A 10,666-nucleotide genomic window follows, 5' to 3' on the forward strand; every position below is an offset into this window, starting at 1 on the left:
GAAAATGGACATAAGGAGATGTTTACAGGTCTTACGTTGATGCCCTGTGGACTGTACATCTGGCTGGCTGCGAGGCTGTCACTGTATCCTACGGTCCGGGTGATACATGGCGAAGGGTATCCACCTGGAACAGGGGGACACACAGACAAAAGGCCTGGTCAGACAAAAGCTCTGGATAACAAAGACAGCCGTGCACAAGGAAAGGTCAGTTGATAGTAAAAGGGTATCAAACAGGAAAAGGTTACAAACAGAGAATCTGAACAATTTGGCTGCTATTACAAGCTTGATAACAGAAGTTGCAAAAGGACGAAAAAACAAGAATAATGACAAGAAGTAACTAATATTAATGCATTCGTAGTTGTGTAAATTAATACATCAAAACCAGATTTAAAAAATACTTTTTCTACATGTAGCTGCGCACTACTGACATTATACACACTGTATATGCAGACTAGAGGCTTTTTGATGACACAAATGCTCTGATTGATCTTCATATTGAAACGTGTTTACTGCCAATAAAAATATGGTGTTACTGTGTATATTACATCCTTTTGTTATAAAGTTTATTTTTGTAAGACCGCCATTTCCATGTTCTTCCCAGATTCACTGGAGGCTGATTTGTAGCTTTGGCAAAGCAGCCTGTCGAGTTATGCATGAAAAACACCTGCCATATGGATTTGACAACAAATAAAACTACTCTCCTCAGCAGGTCAAAGTTGTACTTTCTCTTCTCTGCTTTCTTTTAATTGTACAGCCTAAGAGCAAAGCTATTCTGACTTTTTCAACAAAAACCTTTTAAAGGAACATGAGTTTCAATAATTAAAAGGCCAACCCTGAAGACCTCTTTAGCTCTTTAAGGGCTGCCAGTTTTGCATATTCATGAACACCTTAAGCATTGGAGAGCTGATCTGAATAGAAAAGGGGGGAGGAGGGATAGAGAAATGATGCCAAAAGCACTAAAACCAAAGGAGAATATCACCACGGGTTGTGAGTCCTTAATCTACGGTGAGAGTTGTAACACTCAGGAAGACTGTGCTGGTCATCGCTGTCCACTGGGGCAAGGTCAGGGAGCTCAAGTACACCAGTGGCTATATGTGAACTCTTGTCAGGAGCACTGATGAGTGTTGCACGTTTCCAAAACTGTCTGCAGTCGTCTACTCAACTGTGGGTTGACAATGGCTTCTGCTATTAACGTAAAGCTTCGGGCTAAGTGTAACCTTGTTTCACTGTGTAGGTCAGGTCACTGTGGTCATCTGCATTTTCAGACTGGATATTTTATATGCAATCTCAAGAGTTTGTCAGCTTTTGTTCTCTAAGCTTGGAGAGGCGCCTACCTGGGATTGTATGTTGGCCCCAACCTGCCCCCCTTGGTACGAGTCCCATTGAGGGACTGCACACTCATGAACAAGTCTCGGAGTTTGACATGTTAAAAGAGCCAGCAGAACCTGAGAATACATAGAGCAGAGCAGAGAAGAAGAAAGGGAACAAGAGAGTAGGACAAAGAAAAGAGAAGAGAGAGAAAAAAGGTAACAGGGAAGAAGAGAGATACAGGAACAGGAGTTAAAAGGATCATGCATAAGCAAAAGTGCATTAAGTGGGTTAGTTTGGGAGGGCAGCCGGCCTCATGAAAAAGGCTTTGTCTACAAACATGCATGCTACAGATGCAGTATGTGCAAATTGAAATATCACTGAACCTTAATTTACAAGGAAAAATCAACTAGCAAAAACCATGAGACAGATAATCATCATAAAACTGCTTAAGTCCAGTTAAAACAAGCCTTATGGATTATATTGTTGGTAAATGTCCATGATGCTAGTGTTTCATTAAGGAAGTAATAATTGATTTGCAGGAAGACCCAAAGAATTGTCTTCGTCCTTTAATGGAGCCCAGCTCCCCAGATGTAAAGAGACCATCGCGTAACTTGATTTCAACACCCGGTCCTAATCCAATACAGTTGCGAAGTCTCTATATGACAAAAGACTCAGCTTGCCCTCTGAGCAGCTTAATGGCATGCACAGGGTCAACCGGACAAGAGGCAGGATAAATTAACGTCCACAAGACCAAGAGGTCAATAACCGAGACGGAGGGAGTGAGAGAGAGAAAATGAGTGAGAGAGGCAGAGGGCTAAAGCCCAGAAGAAAGAGGAAAAAATGGAACGAGAAGAGCGAGAATGCCACATTATTTTACTGGGTTAGTTAAGGAGAAGAGGGGCCTTCTGTTAGTCTGCATTAAAAAGCACCAGTGATTCTTATTCAGAACTCACCTGCTGAATTGGGAGTTGATGGGAGTTTGCCTGGCTGCCGTGAGCAGACACACTGGTTGCACTGACTGCGGTCCGTGCTGCGTACATATTGGCTCTTCTTGGAACTTGCCGATGTTTTTCTTGTATCGGATTCTCTTGTTCCCAAACCAGTTTGATACCTGACAAAATAGCAATGACAAGATGCAGTCGCTGAGTTAAACACATTTAGCGGATATCTATGCAAACAACCAATGCAAGTCAAAGCAATATAAATTGGTAACATTAATTGCAGTGTGAATATTAATACTCAATACCTAGGCATGGATTATGCTTCCTGCACCAGAAGCAGACCACCTTTTAGCACCAGCTCTCATGGCTGCTATGACATAATTGGACTTACACTACACATTGCTGATCATCGTTGCCTTGGTAAATCTGGCTCCTTCAAAATGTAAAACGCAACACTAACTTGAAAATTGTTTTTTCACTGTTTTTTAAAATAATAAAGTACATAAGATCTATGGCGAAATATTATAGTATAGTATATGTATGCAGTATACACACACACACACACACACACACACATAAACTACTGCTTGGACAGAACCAAAGCTGAGCATGCAAAAAGAAGGATTAATTGAAAAAGTTCCATTCATAAAATACATGCAAAGAAACGGCCATAGTTGGCAATTAAAGCGTACACAAATGTTTGGTATGAAATGATTATAAATTGTGATTTCCTTTAGTCATTGTATTTAGTATCAATCTACCTGTCCATTGTTAAAAACACTTAGCCTCAACTGACCAAACCCCAGCATCGTTAACCTTGAAGGTCATTATAACCCCAAATAATGGCAAGATTACATTTCTTGTAACACTCAGCTAATAGCATTGATTTGTGTTTTACTAATTGACTCCAATCAAAGTAAATTCTCAAATCTCGCCAAGCCTTGCTTGAAGGGCACCAACGATTGACCTCACAAACTAAGTAGAGGCTCAATCTGGTTACCTGTGAGACTGTGTGATGCTGCATTTCTTAGCCAGCTCTTCTTTGGCCTCCTCGCTGGGATAGGGGTTACTGAGGTGGGAGTAGAAGTACTCGTTTAGGATCTCTGTCGCCTGTTTTGTTGAAGTTCCTCCTCTTTCGTCTGGACAGCCGGCAAAAGGAAAAAGAGTAGAAATTTATCAAAAATAAAATAAAACTTGTCAAACAAATACAATCATTCTTCATTTAAATCAGAATCAGAGTCAGAATCAGAAATACTTTTTTGATCCGTTGATCAATGGTATAAATATCAAAGGATAGTTTAGTTTATCTGAACAGTGCTAAATCTTTAATAATAAAAGCTAGTTAAAACTCATTAAGAAAAAAGAACCAAGGGATAGCAAAACAAATCCAGGTAACAGAATCTGTCTGACAAATGGCAACACAAATAAAAAAAAAGCAAAGAAAAGTCAAAAAAACATCTGAGTATGAGAACTAAAGGAACGTTTTGAAAAGATTTTGTCGCCCCAAATGGACACACACAGACCTGGCATCGAGGAAGCGCGAGCGCAGGATCATCACAGCCTCGCAGGTGCTCTGTTTCAGCTGCATCTGGATGGAGCTGAACTTGCGGTGGATGATGCTGACCATGCGCTCGATCTCTTTGGGCGAGATGGGTCGTGTGCGAGACTGCTCCCTCAGCAGGTTCATAACATGGGTGGTGAACTCATTGCACGCCTGGATGCACAGACAGACAGGATTCATAAAAAGAAGAACTATCATGGAGGCTCAACAGCTTCACACAGAACAAAAGGGTGAAATTGGATTCTGGAGAGGCTGCACCTTTACTGGTAGGCCTTGGCTTTGCAGAAGCACTTCTGACAGTACAACAGCAGCAGCGTTATAGGTAATAAGAATAGTCTAAATTAAAGCAGCAGACACAGTGTGATGTTTTACGGCAAACAAATGTAGCAGTGGAGTCATACGGTGGAGGCAGCGAGACTCGCAGTGCTCTGAATATTAAAAAGACTTCTCTTCTCTGGAAGAGAAAATGTGACAAGTGAAGAGAAATCTAAAATGACAGCAGGCTTTCAGTCCTGTTAATGTTCAAGAGGTTTAAACTGTCTCCCTCTCTTTTCACTCCATCTTTCAGTCTACCTTGTTCTCTCTCTGTCTGAATCAGTCACTGGATATGACTGCATTCAGAGTCAAGGTGTCTGTTGCTTGTCAACACCAGGGTTACGTCAGTCAAAGTGATGCACGAGCAGCCGTTCTGCTTGCACACACACGGCAGACACTACTCACTCATACTCGCACGAGGTGTACGTAGCGTGGTGACACAAAAATGCTCAGGTGTGTATTGACTGTGACAGTTAGCGATGACTAGCCTTACTCGGAGAAGATGACAAACCCAGGACGCTTTGACTCCGAGGGAATGACAAGATGTTACAGTCTTTGGAAAAGAGCTGGTGTGTGACTAATATAATGGATGCTTGCCTGCTGAAGATAACATCTTTGAAAGCTTGGCTTGTCATGACTTGGCCTGGGAGAGCTGATTTTTTAGCATTTAACTTAGTTAAACCATTCTCAGGAAAATGTCCCATCCATTATTTATTCCAACTTATTCCTGTTTAGGTTCACAGCTTTTTCCACCATGCATTGGACAAAGGACAAAGAAAAAGAATTGGACACAACACAGTATTCACTCACATGTTTAACTCTGGGCAATTTAGAGTCTTCAATTTATAACTGCAGCATGTTTTTTTCCACTATATAAGGAAACACAGGAACTTGAGGGAGAACATGTTAACTCATACAAAAAGTTTCAATTCCTTGTTATTTTTTTATTGCATTTCAGTTTTGTTATCCCAGGAAAGAAAATGTTCTTTTTGCTTGCTCCTCTCTGCAGGGAGAAGTCAGGAAAGCTATACGAACATTGCCCCTGGAAGTGGCGTGAATCTGTGCAATGTTTTCACCACTACATCCTTTGTCCCCATCGAGAAGACAGTAACATGTTTGCAATTGAATTATGTCAAGCCACATATTTGTGCACGTCAACAATGTAACATATTATAAAGATTAAAATCACTGACATTTTTTTTAAAGTTTTGCCTCTGTCCATATCCACCACCAGTCGGGACGATGTCCAACTTTTTCAGTAGTTGCACATTTAAACAGAAAGAGAAATTTAAAATTACAACACATCCTATAGTCGCCACCTGAGTAGTGGAAGGATTTTGGAAGAAGAGAGAACATTGATATGAACTTTCTGTCATGAAACAATGAAAAAAAAATAGTGCTAAAAAAAAAGGTGGAGTCAAAACACTGAGGTACAACAAAGGATTTCCCCAAGTATGCACTGGGGCATCCTATTACGGGGGATTAAATTAAGGCTTAGCAGGTGAAAGAAGTCTAACGTGTGGCACATGGGAATCCCACCATTGCACTGTTGTATTTACTGATAAAACACTTGAATGACAATATGAATATGGGTTACAAGAAGCTAAATAGCAGCAAAAAAAATAGCAGCTGAGAAAATACTCTTCCGCCCACCTGTTCATATTTCTCCAGCTCTGTGTGGTAAATTTGTCGGATCTGAGACAGCTTGGCACGGTAGTCGGAGTGTTCTGCTGAGTTGTCAGCACCGATACCGCCAGTGGCTGCTGCAGCGGCTGCAGCAGCTGCCGACCCGCCACCTTTTTCCGGCCCGGCCACGCCCTCCGCCAGCAGCATGTTGTCCAGTCGCATCAGCTGAGGATCTGGGGGCTCTTCCTCCTGGGCGCCACGGATACTGAGCACTGTGGAGGACAGGAGAAGATGACATGAAGACAATAACACTTAAGAGTCCTATTTACATGGATGTTCAAAATGAGTAGCAAGGTAAAAGAATAAGGACTGAGAAAGAGTCTTAACTCCAGCCTACCAAATGAACTCTGAAATATATGGCCATCGATTTAATAGTTTAAGCCTGTACCCTAAAACCCTGAAGCCTCGCAGAGGCTGGCAGCTAGGCAGGACCATAAAACTATCATTACACTGAGTCTTACTTATTTAAAAAATTAAATTTTTTGCTGTCCTTATGCTCTGGCTAGGGTAAGTTTCTTGCTGATTTCTGCTTTATTATCTTGTCAGATGCTATCTAAACACAAAAAAACAAAGAAATAACACATATTATACATGGTATATTAAAGCAAAGACACCTAGCTAAAAAAAAATCAATTAAGCAGATCACAGAATTTGAGCTAAATGAAATGATTCCAACATCAGATGAAGATATGCAAATTGACTACTACTACTACTACTACTACTACTACTACTACTACTACTACTACTATATATTTTATGGAAAAAGTAAAGACTTTAAAGATAAAAGGTTCAGAATTTTCATTTTATTTTCGATCATTAAAGGCAATTATTTTACCACTCTGACATTAATATTGAGAAAAAAAAATTCTCATCTCAACTTCAAACTGGATGTGCAGAGATTGTAAGATTATTTTATGCGGGAATGACATGCTGCAAAGGTCTGCATGAGCTATCTGGTCACCCCTAAATTACCATTCTAACACCTGGAACACCAGTGCAGTGTTCATAGTGCTGCAATCTTTAATTAGCAGGACTTAAAGATGCGTTCACAACTGACACTGACGTTTGTTTAAACACTTGTCTGGGGAGGTTGAACCTGCATGTATTCACACACCTACAGGCACTCAGCTCTCAACTGACACTCAGCTCCCATGGTGTGGAGAGTAAAGTACTAACAAAACAAACACATGACTGCTGAGACAGATATGCACAAACAACGTACACATGTAATGTACACAAATGCAGTCTTGCACTCATCCACAACCATATATTCTAACAAAAAAAGAAAAGAAAAATGTGACACAGGCTCAAAACAATTTGAATAATGCTATTGTAACTGTATTCTAGAATACAAAAAGACAGGTGTTTCAGCAGGAATTGTTCTTTAGAGATCAGCTGCACTGCCCTGCCTTTTTCTGCCACCAGAAGGCTCCCTTGGTAAAGCAGCAGTGTCCTGCTTTTCTCCGAGGCGCTGAAAACAGCCGACCAGGTGCAGCCCTCTATTCCATCCACTGTCTTCAAGGACAAAGACAAAGCTCACGCTGTCACAACATTTTTGATACACAGTTTAATCCACGCATCTATCAAAATGTTTCAGGAGGACAACCAAATACTACACCCCTGTATGTCTCTTCCATGATGACTGTAGACAGTGAGGGTAAATGACAGGTTGTGTGACAGAGCAGTAAAGCCATATTGTAGCCCACAGTCACAGCGATGGCTTTTTTGTAATGAGGATGTAAGGTTGAGTCGCCCTGTGACCTTTCCAATGCGCAGGGGGTCCAGATGGATTCCTGGGGCCGCATTGGGAGCTTGTCTTCCCTGGTCCTCCTCTTTTCAACCTCCCCTTTCTTCCCTCTCCTTTCCTCCTCCAGCAATAACATCATCCATTCCCATCAGCTCCAACACGTGAGCAAGCTCCGCTCAAGAGGCAAATGTCAATGGCTATCAGACGGCTGGAAAAGGTCAGAAGTTCAAATGGGGAACAGACGGGTGTGTGTGTGTGTGTGCGTGTGTGTGTGTGTGTGTGCGTGTGTGTCTTTGTGTCTGTGGCGCATGTGCTCATGTGCTGGTAGATGAATATGTGGACATTTTTCATGTGAATCACACCAGCGGGAAATTTTAACACTCGCCAATTTAATTCTGACAAAATAGTGGCACATCCCAACCAGAGAGGGAATCTAATGAGCCTAAGAGTGATTTATTAATTCCCTCCAAGTCCCTGAGTGCACAACTAAAAGCATGAAATGGATTATATAAATACAATTAATAAAGAAAATCAAACAATTCACTGTGCTGTGGCATAATTACCCTAACCACAGCTATCAGCTTTATTTATTTCTGTTTAGTAATAGCAATGAAATCGATTAGACCTCAATGCCAGTCAGAGTGCTTGTTGTGAACTCTGCAACCATGGACCATGCATTACGATAATCACCTGACAGAGAGAAGGGCCCTTTATTACAATACATCGCACGCTCCCAACACTGACTCTTGATATAACACTTTTTATTAGAGCACAACTGTTAAAGGATTTTTAAGGCTGATACGATACAAATAGTTGGTAATCTAAAAATCTGATATTGTGATATTTGTTGGCCAATATATATATATATATATATATATATATATATATATATATATATAAATTTTAAAAGTAGTTATTTGTAGTTATTTATGAGTTCTCACTAAAATAATATGATATTATATATATATATTTCTTTATTTACAGACTCAAGGTCCAGATGACTTAAAAACAATACAATACTAAAGGGGTCCAGACCAGACAGAGACATAAATTTATATAGACAAACGGATCCCCAACAACATCACACAAGAAACACACATACATGCAAATTTACCAATTGCAATGCTCAATATTTACCAATTGCAATGCTCAATAATTAAAACAAGTACAGGTGCATGTTCCAATGATTCCATAGTTTTGACATATATCTGGTATCACTAAGTGCAGGATTAATTATAGCATTTAAAATCATATTATTTGACTCAGTTAATCGACATATAAATCTGTACATAAACTTCCTCAGCACAGCATGGAAGGTGGGAACATTACAGGTCACACACAGATGGCTAGCACTGGTCCATCTTGGACGCTTCATCAAGATTCTAAATGCATCATTGTACGCCACCTTTAACTTTAGACTAGAGGAACATCAAATATATTAAAGTTCTGTATGAAATGTATGAAAATACAAACTTAAGATATGAAACTCAAAGATGTTTGATCAAACAAGGATCTGATTAAAAAAATCAGAGCGTTGCCAACAGGAACGTTGTAGAATGGCCGCTGGTGGACAAACTATGCAACGGCAACACTCATAACATGGTTGACCATCCGTTTTTATTTTATATTTCTGATGAATAAATATTTTTTATATTGGACATTATAAATGCAGATACCAATAGTTCGTGAAATGCCTAATATTGGCCAATAATATCGGCCCGCCAATATTTCGGTCTGGCTCTACTTTTTATACACACATTCTAGTCTGTTAACAACAAAGGCATGGAGTCCATACTGCTCAGCGATTCCCTTATTCCATGGACAGTAACAGATTAGTATCTATAAAAGGAAGATGGCCATCATCTCTTCTTGATCATTACTGACAGACTTAATTGAACAATGGGAGGACACAATTCCCCCTCTCTGTCGCTTCCTACCTCCCTCCCTCCTTCCTCCTCTCTTTGTGAAGGCTCTTGTATAATTCCTTCCCTGAGATGTGGGGCACTAAACCCAAAAAAGCCAAGGCATAAAAAATGAATACGTATCATAAACAATTCCGAGCCGTTTCCTGAATAATGAATGGAATTCTAAGAATAAGCCTTTGTTTTGGTTATTGACTAAATTAATTTCTGCTGTTACTTCCTTAAGGGCTGGCTCATACCCATCGCCACACTGCCTGCTGTTTGCAGACAACAGGAGTGTAAATAAACATGACGATTAAGCCACCCACTCATTCAGTAGGAATCAAGGTGCACACACATACACACACGCAAACACACAACACAAACATACACTTTGTGCACAACTGTAAGCACACACAGAGGGAAAATACACAGTTATGCACATTGGCAGACGACCCTGAGCACCCAGCCTGGCGCCCTGCGAGTCTATTTAAATGAAAACATGTTTAATTAATGATGTTGAAGTATTCTGTCACAATTAGGAAGATTTACGGTCAAACAAGGCAGCAGCAATGTCCCTGACAGCCATGATGAAAGTTTACCCTTCTTGCCTCTGACTGGCAGCTAGCAGCAAACGCTGGACTGGTTCCATTTCCTATCAGTACAGTAATGCAATACACTCTGCAGCACTGTAGTGTTTATACATGTGCGTATGTGTGTGTGTGTGTGTGTGTGTGTGTGTCTGTGTCCTTTTTTTGCTCGCGCTTGTCCACATCACATGACCCATGAGAGGGTCAGGCAGTGGCTGTCCTCAGTATTGATTGTGTGGGCACACGTCATCTAGGGTTTCAGCAGTTAATAACTCAGGCCTGCTCCTAACACAACCGTGTGTGTGTGTGTGTTGTGTGTGTGTGTGTGTGTGTGTGTGTGTGTGTGTGTGTGTGTGTGTGTGTGTGTGTGTGTGTGTGTGTGTGTGTGTGTGTGGGCCTGTCACAGACCAGTCAGCAAGAGTGAAAGCGACAGCCACATGATAATGTAACATCACCACCATTCATCCCTGCCACACAGCATTCTGAGACAAAACAAAAACAACCTAGGAACCTGAAAAAAGCAGCGTGATTTACAGCAGACATGACAAGTATCACTAATACAAATCCTCCCCTCCCTACTCCTTGAAGGAGTTCAGCATCCTGCTCTCATTTGC

The 10,666-nt window shown here is 40.8% G+C and overlaps 1 pseudogene; it reads right to left on the reverse strand.

Moving 5' to 3' along the window:
• Positions 1-35: 35 nt before the first annotated feature.
• LOC116674404 (pre-B-cell leukemia transcription factor 1-like) lies at positions 36-6,061 on the reverse strand (annotated as a pseudogene).
• Between the last annotated feature and the right edge of the window lie 4,605 nt (positions 6,062-10,666).

This window comes from Etheostoma spectabile, unplaced genomic scaffold (genome assembly GCF_008692095.1).
Source record: "Etheostoma spectabile isolate EspeVRDwgs_2016 unplaced genomic scaffold, UIUC_Espe_1.0 scaffold00000165, whole genome shotgun sequence".
In the NCBI taxonomy this organism is placed as follows: Eukaryota; Metazoa; Chordata; class Actinopteri; order Perciformes; family Percidae; genus Etheostoma; species Etheostoma spectabile.